The following is a 17586-nucleotide window of genomic DNA, read 5'->3' on the forward strand; positions in this document are numbered from 1 at the left end:
TAACTTAGAAAGCCGAGTCTTTAACCCCACAATCCAAAATCATTGATTAAATCGATCATCTTACTACAATGGAGTAAATGTGGACGTCACTGAAACTCTAAAATTGATATTTATCAGTTCTTGGGATTACATGGAGGTAAGGTTCCAAACCCAGTTCTACCTCTGGTTCCAAACCCATCCATCCATCGGGACCATACTCCATACAGAGTGCCGGTGCTGCTGAATCAGTCTCCTGGGCTATTGGGCACGATCCTGGACGCATAGCCACTCCAATACAGGATACTCAAACTGCTCAATCATCCCAGCAAGCTGGTGCTCACTTTGATAACCTCAGAAGGATGACAGGCTGAGTCAACCCCACCTGGTATTAATTCAACAGCCGAGCAGGATTTGAACTCAGGATCATAGGATCCCAAGCCCAGCACCCTTACCATTAAGCCCACACCAAGCATAATGTTCCAACCCCCAATACTGACCTGAAGTCTGCCACCCAAGGTTCGCAGACAAATACGGACGTTAGACTGACTGCAGCAGATACTCCAGCTGCTACCTCCTCAAAACGAACTCAGGTCACCTCCTCCAGCTGCCTACTCCAGCACGAACTCCAACCACCTCCTCCAGCACGTACGCCAACCACCTCCTCCTGCTGCCACCTCCTGCAGAACATACTCAGGTCGCCTCTTCCAGCTGCCTACTCCAGTACGTACTCCAACCACCTCCTCCAGCCGCCTACTCCAACTGCCTCCTGCAGAACGTACTCCAGCCACCTCCTCCAGCCGCCTACTCCAACCACCTCCTCCAGCCGCCTACCCCAACCGCCTCCTCCATCTGCCTACTCAAACCACCTCCTCCAGCCGCCTACTCCAACCGCCTCCTCCAGCATGTACTCGAGCCACCTCCTGCAGAACGTACTCTGGCCGCCTCCTCTAGCACGTGCTCCGGCCGCCTCCTCAAGCACGTACTCCAACCCCCTACTCCAGCCACCTCCTCCAGTCGCCTCCTCCAGCGCGTACTCGGCCACCTCCTCTAGCACATACTCTGGCCGCCTACACCAGCACATACTCGGTCCGAAACGCTGATAAACTGAGAAGGGTACCACCAGGAGTGACCGCTAGTCCTGTAATTACAAAAAAAAAAAACTAAAAAGACATAAAATGTCATTGCCCCCATTGTTTTAGTAATTTTGTTGAATGGAGTTCAAGGGCGAGCCCATATTGATGTACAACTAAAATTAACGAGTCTACCAGTCAGCAATCTTTGATCAGATCTCAAAAAGAAAGAGAGGGTCACGCGTATACCGTTAGGTACCGTGCTTGTACCGGGATTGAACGAAATCGGACCATGCATGTACCAGAGAAATGGTTGGGGTACGCATTTAAGGAACAAAATGGCTGCCAGTCAGCCATCTTGGATCTGATCTCGAAATAAAAACGATGTGCGTACGCGTACACCATGATGTGATGTCTTTGTGCTAAGTACGAATACAATCGGTCCGTACACGTCCGATATATGGTTGTGGACACACGCACGCACACCTGGACACGAAAACCGAGACCAAATCCATGGACGGGGGAAGATTTGAGGTGGTGGTGGTGGTGGTGGTGAACAGCTGTTTTGAACACCTGGAGGGAGGAGTGGGATTGAAGAGAGTGTGGGAGTTTGCTCCAGAGGAGGGAAATAAGAGTGAAGATGAGCAGTGAGTGATGCTTGATATTCGTAGTTTCACGACAATGGGGTTCTTGGCGGATCTTGCGCATCCTGTGGATATGGAGGGGGGGGGCGTGTCTAACCACGTGATGCTCTTGAAGAGGGCGTGTCTAACTGTGACGTCACTGACGGCAATACGCTGAAATACGATCAGGCGATTATAAAGCATTTCCCTGATCACGTGAATTTAGAAAACACCTCTGGTTAAACAAATTTACCCACATCTGCGTCAAAGAACAGAAAAATACATTAATGATCTATTCCTTGGAAAGTGCGATCAGAAGTATTAAGCCGTGTTCGAATCCATGACGGTGTAGGTCGTAGCAGCATCAGGATATTTTTTTTCTCCACTGATGTCCACGTGGTGTTGCGCTGTGCCGTGCGAACCCATTTGAAAACACCCGAATAATTCACATGATTTTCCTTGTTTTTTTTTCATCCCATTTGCACGTTTGATAACAAGTACACCGGAAGTACCGTTACACGTATCGACGGGAGAAAAAAAAATTGGTGAGTGCTGGGTGGCGTTGTGGATGAATTTTTTTTTTAAAATAAAAGTTAAATTTTATTTTATTATAAAAATTGCAATGTAAATCGATATTAATATGATATTTAATTAAAAGGAGCTGTTTCTGTCTGTTTGTCGTGTTGTCACCTGAGAACGGATGAACGGAATTAAATAAATCCAACGACCGTGGATTCAGGGAACTCCCCGGAAGGATTGTGACGTCATTTATCTATAATTCCAGCAATCTGTGTGTGTGTCTCCGTCTGTATGTCTGTGTGTGTCTGTGTGTGTGTGTCTGTCTGTCTGTCTACGACCGCCGTTTCTCGACGACCACCAGTCCGATCTGATTGAAACTTGCCAGGAATATTGCCGGGGACCCGCGGATGTGCCTTTTCAAGGTTTCATATTAATGGGACGAGCAGTTCCCGAGTTACGGCCATTTTATTGCTTTTTTTCAATGTTGGAAAGGTGTATATATCGCAGCTGAAGTGTCGTTCCACCTTATCGTGCCATTTTTTCCCAAAGATATCTCAGAATAATGATAACAGCACAATAATTGGCAGTAATAAAAAGAATAACGTGATACAATGACCAATGTCTGTCAACCAGTAACGACCTATATATTGTCTGTCAACCAATTATGACCAATAACGTCTGTCAACCAATGACAGGACACGGTGCTCTGACGTCACAAGTAATGGGGTTTTTCACGATTGACGTCACAATTCTTCTTCTTCGCTTGGTATGATGTCACAATCGACGCTGGGGACCTGAGTATGTGCCTTTTCAAGGTTTGATATCGTTCTTCATCCGTTTCAGCTGTTTCCCAAGTGTTTCCCAAGGGTTTGAAAGCTGTTTTTTTCCCCAAGGTTTGAATTAATTGTTCAAATTATTCATTAATCCCAAGGTTTTGAATTTTCCCAAGGGAAACAGCTGTTCCCCAAGAGTTTGAAAGCTGTTTTTTTTCCCAAGGTTTGAATTAATTGTTCAAATTATTAATTAATCCCAAGGTTTTGAATTTTCCCAAGGGAAACAGCCGTTCCCCAAGAGTTTGAAAGCTGTTTTTTCCCAAGGTTTGAATTAATTGTTGTGCTTGGTAGACATTTGTGAATACATTTACAGAGAGAGGGGCGAGAGAGGAGGGGGAGAGAGGGGGGCAAGAGAGGGGGGAGAGAGGAGGGGGGAAAGAGGGGGCGGGAGAGAGGGGGCGAGAGAGGGGAGGGAGAGAGGGGGTAAGAGAGAGGGGGCGTCACAATTCAAGAGTGGAGGTGGCGAGAGAGGGGGACGGGAGAGGGGGTGTGAGAGGAGGGGGTGAGAGTGGGGCGAGAGAGGAGGGGGAGAGAGGGGGCGGGAGAGAGGAGGAGCGAGACTAGGGGTGAGAGAGGGGGGAGAGAGAGAGGGGGAGAGAGAGAGGGGGAGAGAGAGAGGGGAAGAGAGGAGGGGCGAGATGAGGGGGAGGGAGAGAGGGGCGTCACAATTCTTCTTCTTCGTTTGATATGACGTCACAATTGACGCTGGGGACCTGAGTATGTTTCCGAGGTGTTTCCCAAGTTAGTTAGTTTCCCAAGTTGCACAATGTGACCATCCCTGTCTGGAAATTCGTCCTTCCCCTGGGTCGTCGGCTCCTTCGTCCACACTGTGGCTGGAGCGCTTTCTTCTCTTCTGGAGTGCACTGGAGGAGTGAGCCAATTGCTTCACCCCACCTTACACTCCACGCATGGGGTAAAAACATTCCCCCAAAAACTAAGGTTAAACAGGGCAGTGGTCAGCATTTCTCACCTTGACGAGGTACACCTTGTATCGTTACCTGGTGGCTTTTATTCCACTCCACTCCCCATTAAGTATGCAAGGACGCTTTAATGCAAAACAAATACCTGGTGGCAGGACATTCCAATTTCAATGTGAAACACCAACAGGTAAATGCAGGAACTCTCATGAAGGAACATTGTTTTCCCCATGTGCCAGTTTGTACAACCCCAAAGTGCTCCCTGCAGACAGAGGCCCTCAGGCGTGCTCCTTGCAGTGAGAGGTCCTAAGGCGTGTTCCTTGTAGACAGAGGCCATCATGCGTGCCCCTTGCAGAGAGAGGTCCTCAGGCGTGTCCCTTGTAGACAGAGGCCCTCAAGTGTGCCCCTTGTAGACAGAGGCCCTCAAGTGTGCTCCTTGCAGAAAAAGGTCCTCAAGTGTGCCCCTTGTAGACAGAGGCCCTCAAGTGTGCTCCTTGCAGAAAGAGGTCCTCAGGCGTGTTCTTTGGAGACAGAGGTCCTCAGGCGTGCTCCTTGCAGAGGGCAAGACCAAAAGAGGAGGTGGTAGAATACAGAGAGGCTCCTCACCTGCCTGCGATGCAAGAGTAACAGGCCGAGACACTCAGCTTCATCGTGTGAGATCCCATCATTTTGAGGGCCTTGCTTTCCACACCATCAAGAAGGGAAGGTGTGGGACAGACACCGGCCCATGCCCGAGATATGTTCAGAGGGACAAGTCTGAACTCATCTCTGAGATTGAGGGATTCCACCCATTGTTGGTGGAGTCGAAGCAGCATGTCTTCACAACTTCACAGAAACTACGACGTTGCGCAGCCGCAGCTGGACAACATCTTCCGTTCGAGAAGACACGATTCAGTGTTTTCAAACGACGACACCGCAATCGTTGCCACGGCTCGCGTAGCCCGCCGGCCAAACAGTTCGTCATGGTCGTTCTTCCGAAAGAGAGACTTGTGCTTTCCAGTGCTCCTTGGTGTTCAACGTCCGGTGGAACGTTGATTCCGGTCTCATCATCTCATCAATGACATCAACAGAACTTTGATTGAGGAAGAAAACTTATGGTCGTTATGAACATCCCTGAGTTGTGATAATATAACATTTATAAAATGAACCAGTGATTTGTAACATAAAGTTATAAATGGACGCTCTCTCCGTTTTACTGAATTCACCTTCCTCTCCAGAAACCTGAACAAGTGAAGAACCAAACAAGAGACCACAAGATGCCTTGGATGGTTTTATTCCTCGTCGGTGAGATTTCTTTCCTCTGAACTCTGTGTTCGTCTCCTTCTCAGTTCCATGATAAGTGTACCGAGTTGTTTTGGGTGGATATGGTGAATGATGTTTGTGTGGTGTGTGTTTAAAGGGTCGACAGCTTGGTGTAAATGTCGACGAGGGGTCTCAAAGGGCTAAAAGGTGTCAACTTGAAAAGGTCAATGGGTCTTATCAGGTCTTAAATGATCTCGAGGGGTCTAAAGGGTATGTTCCAACACTAGTAATGGGTCTAACGGGGACTAAAGGAGGTATAAAGGTCGAAGGAGTCTTTAAGGTCCTGCATTTGTAGTCTGGGAGTCGGTGATCTGAACATTGAGTTACTTTGATGACGCCGTTTCTATTCGGAAATTGTGACTTTTTGTGATTTCAATGAGCCCAGGTGTCACTTTGTTGTTGCGCCTTGAAGGTAATCGAAAGACTTTGAAGTTTTGTGGTCATTTACCAAAAATGAACATTTTTTTTTCCAAACCCCCCCGCCCCCCAAAAAAGGTTTCAATCTGCAGTCGTGGATTCAAAGGGGGGGGGGGACAATCAGAGAGCTTCAGGAGACGGTTTATGGGAGATAAAAGATGCCTCGGGTTGTTGGAACCACTATCCATCATATCAGGGTGGCATAGAAGAAGGACCGATCGACCTTTAGGGTGGCAAAGCAAGCTCACTAATGTTCTTTAAAACACTGCAGGTGGATAGTGAGGCCTAACTTTCTCATATCACTGCACTTTACACCAACAAAATCGTTTTTTCTTGTTTCACCGTCCACCTCGGAACAGCTTTGGTACTCATTGAGGCTTTGGTTGAGCTTGGAGCTTGTTGCGTTTTATGTCGAATTAAATTTCTGTTTTGTTGTCCAATGATAATATATAACTCTTCCAAAGGGTGAGTTACGTTGTGATCCTCTCCATGCAGTACCCACCAGCCAAGCTCTCGTCGTGAACATGGAAGCCTTTCCTGGAGAAAACGTCACCACCAACTGCACCTCATCTGTTCATCCAGATGAAATCAGCATGCTCTTCGTTCGGTGGATGTGGAAACCAGCAGATGAAGTTGCTGATATTGAGGTTTGTTTCACTTTTTTATCCCTTTTTGTACTCTTCAGAGAAGTTTGATCAGGGTTTCCATGCAGTAACTCCTGCGGACCCTAATAGCTCGATGTTTGGCTTCGCCCTGAATCGTAAAAAAAAAAACCACTCCATATATCAGTTCCACGTTTTATTCATCGTTTTGCATGAAACTCTGAAGTTACTGAAACTATTGCAACATATCTGGGCCATCTCAGGTCACGGTCATGACCGGCCGGTCATGACCGTGACCCGTCTTGCCTCCCGCAAGATACCGCATGCAATCTCAGCTGCAGGATCAGCTTGGGGGTTCAATCCCACCCCAAATCATTTTGTGGTCAGTCCAGCCTGCAGCACCATCCACCTCGGCTGCAATAATCGCACCTACCAGGTGGGGTACCTGATGTCATTGTAATTGCCAGCTCAGCGTTGTTAGCCGCTCGCCTGGCCCGTTGACGTTGCTACCTCCCTTGTTTTCAGACAGCCCAAGCAAGCTTGTTACTTCGTCCACTCCATTTTTGGCTGGTCTCCATTTTATCCTACAGCCTGATGCTGGCCTACATGAAGGGATACCCATTTAAATGGATAATATCAGTGGATGTGGGAAAGAAGGGGAAAAGGAAGCATGACTTCTGTGTACACCTGTTTTCAACTGACTCACGCGCGTACATCCGCAAAGTACATATGCAGACGTGACGGTATTTACACAAGCACAAACATAAAAGTGGGTCACCACGACTTCCCCGTGCACGTTTCACTGTTATACAAACATTTGGGGTTTTAAATGTTTAAACACATCCTGGTTTTTTTTTTTTTGGTTTATCAACAAGGAACGGAAACACCCAAAGCTGCTCTGGAAATCTGATCCGCTCAGGAATTTGAAGGGAATTGACGCGATTTTCCCCCAAAAATTGACTAAGTCGGCCATTTTGACACACTTTTGGTCACGTGACGTTAAGTCAATCAAAATGGCCGACTCAGTAATTTTCTTCAAAAATCTTCTTCTTCAGACCGACCGGTCGGAATGCCACCAAATTTGGGTTGCAACGTTAGGCCGGGGCCCATATAAGCGACATGTCCGGTGGTCCTGTTTCTTTGTATGCAGCCTGTAGGCTGCTGGTTGCATCATTGATGGGAGTGTGAGTGTACTGCAGATGCAGTTCCCTGTTTCCAGAAAGCTGCGACTCATTTCGACGACCTCGGAAGGATGACCCGGCTCTCGTCTGGTATTAAGAGCCGGTATGGCCACAAGGAGAGACCTCAGTGACTTTTTACAGGATGTAATTGTTGGCAGGAGCTTCGGTGACAAAGACTGTAGGAATTGCTGACGTGTCTTGTAGGTGATGTCAGCCTGGGAAAAAAGATGGAATGGCATCAACGAAGGACAACAGTGGACGGAAGCATGCACTCAACAAGCGTGATGCACGGGCGTCAGTCTGGACTGCGAGGCGAAACAGGAGAGCAATGACGGGCAAATTGTGTGCGGAGTTCATCACGGGTTGTGAGCATCCTGTATCGTCGAAAATGGTCAATGGAGAACCTCATTGGACAGGATACCACAACCGGGTTGCTACGCACAAGCCACTCATGATATCGGACAACTCCCGTGTGTGGGTCCGGTAGTGCAAGAGCATTGGCGATGGATTGCCGTGCAGTGGAGGAATGTGATTTGGTCTGATGAGTCATCCTTCACCATGTTCTCGATGCGTGTACGTGCGCTCGTGCGGCGACAGGCCAAAGGAGCTCTCCAGTCCCAGTGCCTGGATCCAACAGTAAAAGAACCCTAACGATTCCATCATGGTCTGGGGCACGTTTTCCTGGCACGGCCTGGGTCCACTCATTCCATGAGAAGGCAGGCTTGATGTCACGTGCTACATTAACCGTACCGAGCGATCATCTGCATCCGATGATGCAGCATTTCTTCCCTGCTGGGAAGGGTGTCTTTCAGGATGAAATGTTCCGGTCCACAGGGCACGCGTCGTCACCCGGTTGTTGGAGGAGCATGAGGACGAAGTTACCCATTTCCACGGCCTTCCCAATCGCCAGACTCGATCCCACAGAGAGAATATGTGAGACCGTCCGAAGAGGCGACTAACACCACTTCCATCAAACCAACGTGAATTGCAGGGCTGTTGAGAGAATGGTGCGACATTCCAGAAGATTACTTGCTGACCCTTGTTCACTCCGTGCCAAATCTTATCCATGCCGTCCTGTATGCACAAGGTGGCCCAACAACGTATAAAGTGACATTCTGTTGGTGTCTCTCGGAAATTCCTTTCACTTGAACTGAAACAAAGATGGAAACAGAGACACCGCATGAAACATACAATTTCACCGAAATTTTTCCAAATTGTGTTGAGGATGACAAAGAATAATGATTCACAAAATCTGACGGCTTGGACTTCTGACTGGTAGGTTGGACTTCTGACTGGTAGGTTGGACTTCTGACTGGTGGGTTGGACTTCTGACTGGTAGGTTTGCACTTCTGACTGGTGGGTTGGACTTCTGACTGGTGGGTTGGACTTCTGACTGGTGGGTTGGACTTCTGACTGGTGGGTTGGACTTCTGACTGGTAGGTTGGATTTCTGACTGGTGGGTTGGACTTCTGACTGGTGGGTTGGACTTCTGACTGATTGGGTTGGACTTCTGACTGGTAGGTTTTCAAGTGGTTTTCAAGATCTTGTCATTTCCAAAACTCAGCTGAGAGTTCGACATCCTCAAGGACACGAGACAAAGATGTGTCCCACAGGTAATCACCTTCATTGTATCATCACTATCACAGGATTCAATACATTTTCATCCACACTCCTCACATCAAAATAAACAACATTCGAGCTTGTGTTGGTTTTTTTTTTATCCCCCGCCAACCAACGAAGTTGGCGGGGGATATAGAATGTTGGTTTTTTTTTATCCCCCGCCAACCAACGAAGTTGGCGGGGGATATAGAAATGGGTTCCATCCGTCCGTCACATTTCGTTTCTGGAGCTTAACTACAAATCCCCTCAAGATATATTTATGAAATTTGGTATACATATCAAGCAAGTGGTGAACTGGTGCCTTTTGATATTTTCTAATTGATAGGTCACATTGTTTGGCAGCCATGTTGGATTCAATAAAAATATTAAATAATGTTTCCTCTGGAATCACATAACCTAACGAAGCGAAAATTTGCAACTATCATCTTCCATCATGTCTGCATATATAGTAAAAAATTATGACGTCACAAATCACATGGTTTGGCGGCCATCTTGGATAGAAAAACACACTTCATCCGATTAACACGAAACTTCACACACGTATTCCACTGGAGGATTGGAGGCAGAATGTAAATTTATGATGTCATAGGTCACATGGTTCATCAGCCATCTTGGATTGAAAATTAATCAATTTAAAAAATCTTCTTCTCCAGAACGGCTGATGACCTCGATGACAAACTTGAAGGCATCTTGTCATTGACCAAAATCGGATGATCCAGCTCGTGCTGTGGGATGTTTGCGCCATTCTCCGGCATCGTCATCATCGCATTCAGGGAAGAATGTGATCCTGTGACAGCCTGGTCTCTTCGTCGTCGGAACGCTGAACTTGATTGTGTTCAAATGCTTGAGAAGAGCAGACTTGTGGAAGGGGTGAAGCGCTCATTCTGCCAGTGCTTGTCTAATTTAGACTTAAATTAATTTGTCATCTTGTTCCAACTACTTCCTTAAATGCAAAACTCGACTTTCCACTCGTTTCCCAACAATCAAAGTCAAGATGATCATTCTGTTGTTTTTTCTGGGGACCTTCTGCTTCCCTTTTTGAAGAGAGTTGTGACATTGCCCCCTTTTCCATCCTCGAGGCAGTTTCCCTTCTTCGATGGATTTGTTCGGCCTGGTGTTGGCTTAACGATTTAGGTTTTGCTGACTTAAGACCTTAGGGTCTTGATTTCAAGCCCCTGTTTGTCGGGCCATTGAATTAACCTCCTTCCGAGGTCAGCAAAATGAGAACCAGCGTACTGGTAATAGGGGGGCACTGTATCGGCGGAGCAGCCGCGCATCCAGGAAATGATGCTGCCAAGCAGCCTGTGGCTGCGTTCGAAGAAATTTTAAAAATGGATTTGTTGACAATCAGGTGGTTGACAATCAGGTTGACAATTTTAAAAGGTGGTTCACACCACCTGTGAAACTTCGTGAAACCTTTTCTCCAGGTGCCGCTTTACATACATTCTGACCAACTACCGCAGTGACTTTGTTTGCATCAATGAATCTCTCTCAATTCTCGGAGCCACACTTGATGTACACAGATGAGTGCAGGTCACTGCTGAATGCCAGAGATAGAGGAAGGACACGTCCGTGCCTTCTGAGTCAATGATCACAGAAGCTGAGCCTGGTGTAGCATGTTTCGCGTGCGGCTACGTGCAGGTATCTGCTTCTTCCTGGCTTGAAGACAGATCTTCAACTTCAGTAGAATCTGTCAATCTGAAGCATTTCTCACCACACCGAACACACATTGTTGGCTCCTGAAGCTTTGTTCGCAGCTGCGGTTTTTGCCAATCCTGCGAGATAAATTTGATGAGATTGGTTTTGCTCTCTGACGATGACAGAAGGCGCCTCCACGGCTTTATCTTGTGACCAGCAGCGATATTCCTGAAGAAGACCCCCTGTTTCCGCACCGCGGTTTACTCTTTCTGCAGTTTCTATGGAATTATCGTTGGAGACATCAAGTACCGCATCAATGTGACGGCTTCCTGATCCAGTATGTAAAGCTGAGACAAAGATGGCTTTGGACGGTTCTTGAAAAGTCATGTTGTCTCCATGGAACCTTCTGCACCAAACTTATCCCATCGATGGTATGGCTGGATGGCCATGCAATCAACTCCGCCGAAGATACACCTTTCTCCAGGTACTGTGCCAAGGCTGCCTGTTGTTTTTTTTTTCAGCCTTCCGTCACAATTACCCAGTGACCAGGGTAATGGGCCAAGGGGATGGGCAAGTTTCTGTTTTCTGCGTGAGATACCTTGGAAAAGGAGCTGTTCCTTCACATCTGTGAACGTCATCTGCTGCTGCTTTGGGCGCCGGTCATGAAATTTTTGGTTTTGCTTCCGATTCTTTCATTTCCAAACTACTGGAATGCAGTTTCACCTTCCTGTTTTGCCCCTTGCAGATCCCTTGCTATGTCGGGTGGAGCCACTGTTGCTGTTGAAACGCTGATCAGCTCACATTGGGCGCTATCAAATGGATTCCTCAATTCGGTCTGGAGAAGGTCATCGAGGGACTGGACAGGTGTTTCATCTCTTCCAATGTGTGCTTGCTCAAGATCAGGATGACTGATACCAGGGGACTACATCTGTGTCATTTCCCGTCACTGCTTTACGCACGTACTCGGACACTCTGCAGTGAGAAAATATCTGCTTCGAGTACCCGGTTTGAGTCTGAAGCCCTTGGTTCTCCCAGAGGTTTGTGTGTCCTTGCTTACAGTCTCTTCAATGGTTTGATCAACTGATATCCGGCCAAAAGAGTTCTTACCTCCCAGTTGTACAGATATTCCTCCATTCACAAGCTGTGAACAGACGTCTGGGTGATCGTCGGATAGTCTGGTCTTATCCGCATAATACGCCGACAGGTATCGACCGTAGTTGACTTTTTCGTACGTGAAACACCGTGGCAGTATTGCATGGATGGAGATGGAAGTGCCAGATGGAGCATCCAATCGCCTTCGCGTGAAGACCGGATCAGGCCACAATGTCCGGATGAGTCAGCTGTTTGGGGGCTCTCGAGGGACCTGTGGACGCAAGATCGACTCAAGCTCCTCAACATCCGACAGATGAGTCAACCCCACCCCTTATAATAGCAATTGTAAATGAGCTCAGGTGTAACCAATCACCTTCAAAATCACACACCAGGTTAATTGGCCTCCACCTGTATTAAATTGTAGTGATTCTGATTATTTCAGAATAAAATCAGCTGTGTTCCTGCAGGTTTCCTCTGCTGGGTAGTGCATTTCACAGCAAAGACTCAACCATGAACACCAAGGAGTTTTCAAAAGATCTCCGGGATAAAGTTGTGGAAAGGCACAGATCAGGGGATGGGGACAAAAAATATTTCAAAGGCCTTGAATATCCCTTGGAGCAGAGTCAAGACAATCATTATGAAGTGGAGGGTGTATGGTACCACCAAGACCCTGCTGAGATCAGGCCGTCCCTCCAACCTGGATGACCAAGCAAGGAGGAGAATGATCAGAGAGGTCACCAAGAGGCAAATGACAACTTTTGAAAAGACAGGACTTTATGGCAAAGACTGTTCATTGTGTGCATGTGACAATATCCCAAGCACTCCACAAGTCTGGCCTGTATGGTAGGATAGCAAGAAGGAAGCCATTACTCAAAAAAACACACCTTGAGTCGCGTTTGAGGTGTGCAAAAAACCCACTCCGGAGATTCTGAAGCCACGCGGCAAAAGGTTTTGTGGTCTGATGAAACCAAGATGGCAATTTTTGGCATAAATGCAAAACGTTATGTTTGGTACAAACCCAACGCAGCACATCAACCCAAAGAACACCATCCCTACTGTGAATCATGGTGGCAGCATCATGTTATGGGGATGTTTCTCATCAGCAGGAACTGGGGTACTTGTCAGGATAGAATGGAAAATGGAGCAAAATAAAGAAGAAAAAAACACATGGATGGGATGGAAGTTCACCTTTCAACATGACAATGACCCGAAGCACACACTGCTGAAGCTACACTGGAGTGGCTAAGGAACAAAAAGATAAATGTCCTTGAGTGGACCAGTCAGAGCCCCGATCTAAATCCAATCGAAAATCTGTGGCATGACTTGAAGATTGCTGTCCATCAACGTTCCTCACGGAACTTGAGTGAGCTTGAACAGTTTTGCACAGGAGAATGGGCAAATATTGCTCAATCAATGTGTTGGTAGAGACCAATCCCAACAGACTCACACCTGTAATTGCTGTCAAAGGTTCTTCCACCAAGTATTAACTCAGGGGGTTGGACACTAATCCAACCAAGATATTCTAGTTTTGTATTTTTTATTAATTTTGTGAAATTTGTTTTTGTCTTGGAAGTTGTGGGTTATGATGAAGTTGTGTGAATAAAAGTGTAAAAAATCTGATTTAATTCCATGCTATAAGGCAACAAAAGGTGAAAATGTTGAAAGGGGGTGCATGTAGACTTTCTATTGGCTCTGTATGTGATGTAGTGGAGTGCATGGATGATTCGGGTATACGGACCATAATCACTGCATGTTCAGTTAACAATGGTATTGTTGTTCAGAGTGAACGTGCGAGACGAGACTACACACTCCACCAGTGCCGTTGTAGTTTTTATTATTGTTACTTATTTTTTTTTGACAGGGAATGCGGTTCCATGGCTCATCATCACAGGATGTGTCGTGATCATCATGGTGCTCGTCGTGGTGGTCATCGTGATGTGCAAAAAACAGATCACATGTTGTAATGGAGTCCCACAAATGGTCTAATTCCTTACAATTTGATTTGTTCTGTGATACAAGGAGAGAGAGAGGGAGAGAGAGGGAGAGAGAGGGAGAGAGACAGAGGGAGAGAGAGAGGGAGAGAGAGAGAGGGAGAGAGAGGGAGAGAGAGAGGGGGAGAGAGAGAGGGGAGAGGAAGAGAGAGGGAGAGAGAGAGAGGGAGAGAGAGGGAGAGAGAGAGAGGGGGAGAGAGAGAGAGAGAGAGAGAGAGAGAGAGAGAGAGAGAGAGAGAGAGAGAGAGAGAGAGAGAGAGAGAGAGAGAGAGAGAGAGAGAGAGAGAGAGAGAGAGAGAGAGAGAGAGAGAGAGAGAGAGAGAGAGAGAGAGAGAGAGAGAGAGAGAGAGAGAGAGAGAGAGAGAGAGAGAGAGAGAGAGAGAGAGAGAGAGAGAGAGAGAGAGAGAGAGAGAGAACAGCTTTCGAGGCGGAGCTGCTTGTCCCGTGTGCGCAGCGGAAACACAGCTGCTTGTCGTTGACATTCCGGGAACGACTGATTTTCCTCCTTGTTCTGGACGCCTCCGAAATGGAGCTGCACATCCCATTGCACCGCATCGCCACTCCACTGCCAATCATTCCCCTCCCCCGTATGTTCGTGCCGGCACAACCCCTTTGGGTTGGGAGAAGGAGTCGATCCCACGCTCCGTTCTTTTCTTCCTCAAATCTTCCTTGTCTAGTTTCCCGCAATTTGAGTGATGGACCCAGGTGTCTGTGGGTTAAGATTGTCGAAGAATACGTGCAAGGGGTAAATCTTCCTTCCAGTTGACTTCCGGTTCCGGTTTTGGAGCGACGAGAGGTCTCCTTCGGGGCTCCCTGCTGACGTTCTCAAAGTTAAGTTTCCGGTTGTTATTTGTCCCGTTTGAACTGTTTAATTTTTCTCACCTACATGTTACTGTGTGTTCCTCGTTCGGTTTTGTTTCAAAAATCGTGCTATTTTGTGAGTATTTTTGTTGACGTTCTTACCTGGTGTTTTAGGCCTAGGCCTTGGCCTAGGCTTGAGGCCTACCGGTTCCACTCGGTGTTCGATCGTTTTTGTTTGTTTGTTTGTTTTGTTTTTTCTCCCCATTACCTTCAATTTCTATCCGCCCCATGACCTTCAATTTTCATCCTCCCCACTTTCCAAACATCCCCCATTTTCCCAACTAATCTCTTTCTTATCTCAAAAAATTAAATAAAAAATATATACCCAACAACAACAACACGCTCACCTTCTCCCGATTCTGCTTCTTCCTCTTCCTCTTAACTTCCTCCTCGATTTTTTTCTACACTTCCATGACCTAATCTGTTGAACTCTCAAACATTAATATTAACAACAAAAACGATCTTATAATGCTTCATCTTCCTCTCTCACACATGTGGTACTCTTTACTGTTTCACAATGCACTAATCTTCTGCTATTTTAACAGACTGCTCTCATTTCGACCTTTCCTTCATTCCTTGCCTAAAAAATCCAACTATTACAGCGCTTCTTCTCTCCATGCTCTGAATTCGCCTTCATTGCATCCATCAAGAATTGTGTTAAATCGCATCTCTGACCTAAAACTTTTAAAAACCAGTTTGCCATGGATGTTCGCTTTCCGTCAACCATTCTTTTTTTCCAACTTCAGTGCCAACTCACCCCCCTCACTCTCACTCTCAAAGCAACCATCCCACTCTTCTCCCTCCAAGCCTCCCTCTCACCTCTCTCAAAAATTCCCCCCTCACGTTTCTCCCACCTTTCATCAACCTCACTCATCCTTCTCAAAGTTGCCCCCCCCTCTCATCCACCAAGCTGCCTCCCTCCACTGCCCTCTCACCTCCATCTCTTCACTCCACCTCCTCAAATCCTCAACTGCCTTCTTCCTTGTCTCTTGCCCCCCTCTCCCCCAGCACCACAGAGCCTTTTCTCCTCCTCATTCGGCCCCCTCCCCTCGCGATTCTGCAATACCCCACACTCTTTCAACAACCCTCCTTACCTCCCCCCCCTCGTCCCTTGTCCTACCCTCCCCCTCCACCTCCTGCACCCAAAGCCTCCTCCCCTACCTCTTCATTAAAAGTGTGGACCTCAAATATCCGGGTCCTTTGCTCAAACCTTTCAGATCTTTCCATACAGGTTGCCACTGACAAACCAGACATTATCTGCCCAACAGAAACTTTCCTCTCCCAAGACGTGTCTGACTCCCAAGTATCTCTTCCCGGTTACTCCCTCTTACGGTATGACAGACCTGAGCCTCGTCCTGGTGGAGGTGTTGCTCTCTTCATCAAAGACTCTATTCCTCACTCTCCATGCACTGCTCTCACTCCCCCACACCCCCAGGAATACCTCTGGCTTCGGCTTCCCCTCCACTCCCACCTCATGTTTATATGTGTACTGTACCGTCCACCGAACAGTGATGACTCCATCTACACCTCACTATCCGAAAACATGGACCATCTTCTATCTTCTCATCCAAACTCTCTCTTCCTCTTATGTGGTGACTTCAATTGTCATCACGCCAGTGGGCTAGGTGTGGGTACCTCTCTCACCTGCCATGGCACCTCAGCAAAAGCTTTCTGCGACTCATTGGGACTGACTCAATCGGTCAACTTCCCGACCCGGATCTCAACCAATGGTACTCCATCTCTTCTGGATCTGATTTTGACAAATTTCCCTGACAATATCTGCTGCTCTTCCTTCGCTCCAATTGGTTCTTCTGACCACGTCCTTGTCAAAGTGGACATCTCTCTGGCTGTTATCAGAGAACCACCTCACCGCCGTCGAGTCTGGCATTTCACTCAAGCCGACTGGCAGGGTCTCCGAGCAGCCATCAAACTTACAGACTGGTCTCCTATCACTACTTTCTCAAACATCAACTCATCCTGGGAATTCTTTCAAAGAAACTTGCTCTCCCTCATGCACAGATTTATCCCCTCTCGTGTTCAGTTGTCTTACCCTTCCTCCCGCCCTTGGTTTACTAAAGCTTGTGGCGAGGCAGTTGTCCTGAAACAACTTGCCTTTGCCTCATGGAAAGCAAACCCAACTGAGGGCAATCTCAGTTCCTTCCACAAAGCTCGGAACAAGTGTGTATCTACCCTCAGGAGAGCCAGAAAACAACATCTTTCTCATCTCAAGTCTGAACTCTCAAACCTCTCTCTCTCCTCAAAATCCTGGTGGCGTTTAATCAAATCTGTTTCTGGTGTATGTTCCCCCTCCATCCCCTCCCTTACCTCAAATGGCCGCACTGCTGATTCCACACGTGATAAAGCTGAATGTCTAAACTCGGTGTTTGCAGCTAAATCTTGTGTCCCAAACCCATCACTATCTCTACCCACTTCACCCAGTCGCACCCAACTGTCCCTGGACTCTGTATCCTTTTCTCCTGACAAGGTGGAGAGCTTGCTTTCAAACCTCGAGTCAGATTCTGCAACTGGTCCAGACGGCATCAGCCCATGTGTCCTCAAAGCTTGCTCTTCTGCTCTTGCTCACCCTCTCTCTGTTCTATTCACCCTCTCATTTTCCCAAGGTCATCTGCCATCTGCTTGGAAATCTGCTAACATCACTGCCCTGCATAAAAAAGGTGCAAAAACAGATCCCTGTAACTACAGACCAATCAGCCTTCTCCCAATCATCAGCAAGGTTATGGAATCCATCATCGCTTCAGACATGAAATCCTTCCTCTTCTCCAATGGCTTGATTTCCAATCATCAATTTGGTTTCAGACCAGGTCACTCTACCCTGGATATGCTGCTTCTGCTCTCCCATCAATGGATGGAGGTCCTCAATGCCAGACAGGAAATCCGAGCCGTATCCCTGGACATATCACGTGCTTTTGACACAGTCTGG

The 17586-nt window shown here is 47.3% G+C and overlaps 1 long non-coding RNA gene across 10 annotated transcripts; it reads left to right on the forward strand.

Moving 5' to 3' along the window:
- The first annotated feature begins 1688 nt into the window (after positions 1-1688).
- Positions 1689-13864, forward strand: LOC147007699 (uncharacterized). 10 transcript variants are annotated; one of them, XR_015053969.1, is made up of 6 exons: positions 1689-2613; positions 5159-5225; positions 6156-6307; positions 6526-7546; positions 7648-9056; positions 9717-13638. It is a non-coding gene; the product is annotated as an uncharacterized LOC147007699 (long non-coding RNA). The 10 variants fall into 10 exon arrangements; XR_015053972.1 differs by lacking the exon at positions 1689-2613 and having other exon boundaries at positions 3696-5225; positions 9717-11185; positions 11447-13638; XR_015053975.1 differs by lacking the exon at positions 1689-2613 and having other exon boundaries at positions 3696-5225; positions 7648-8883; positions 8965-9056.
- The last annotated feature ends 3722 nt before the right edge of the window (positions 13865-17586 follow it).

The sequence above is a fragment of the Eptatretus burgeri genome, unplaced genomic scaffold, assembly GCF_056783735.1.
Source record: "Eptatretus burgeri isolate ZD-2024b unplaced genomic scaffold, Ebu_testis_v1 Ebu_testis_scaffold_48, whole genome shotgun sequence".
NCBI classification, from domain to species: Eukaryota; Metazoa; Chordata; class Myxini; order Myxiniformes; family Myxinidae; genus Eptatretus; species Eptatretus burgeri.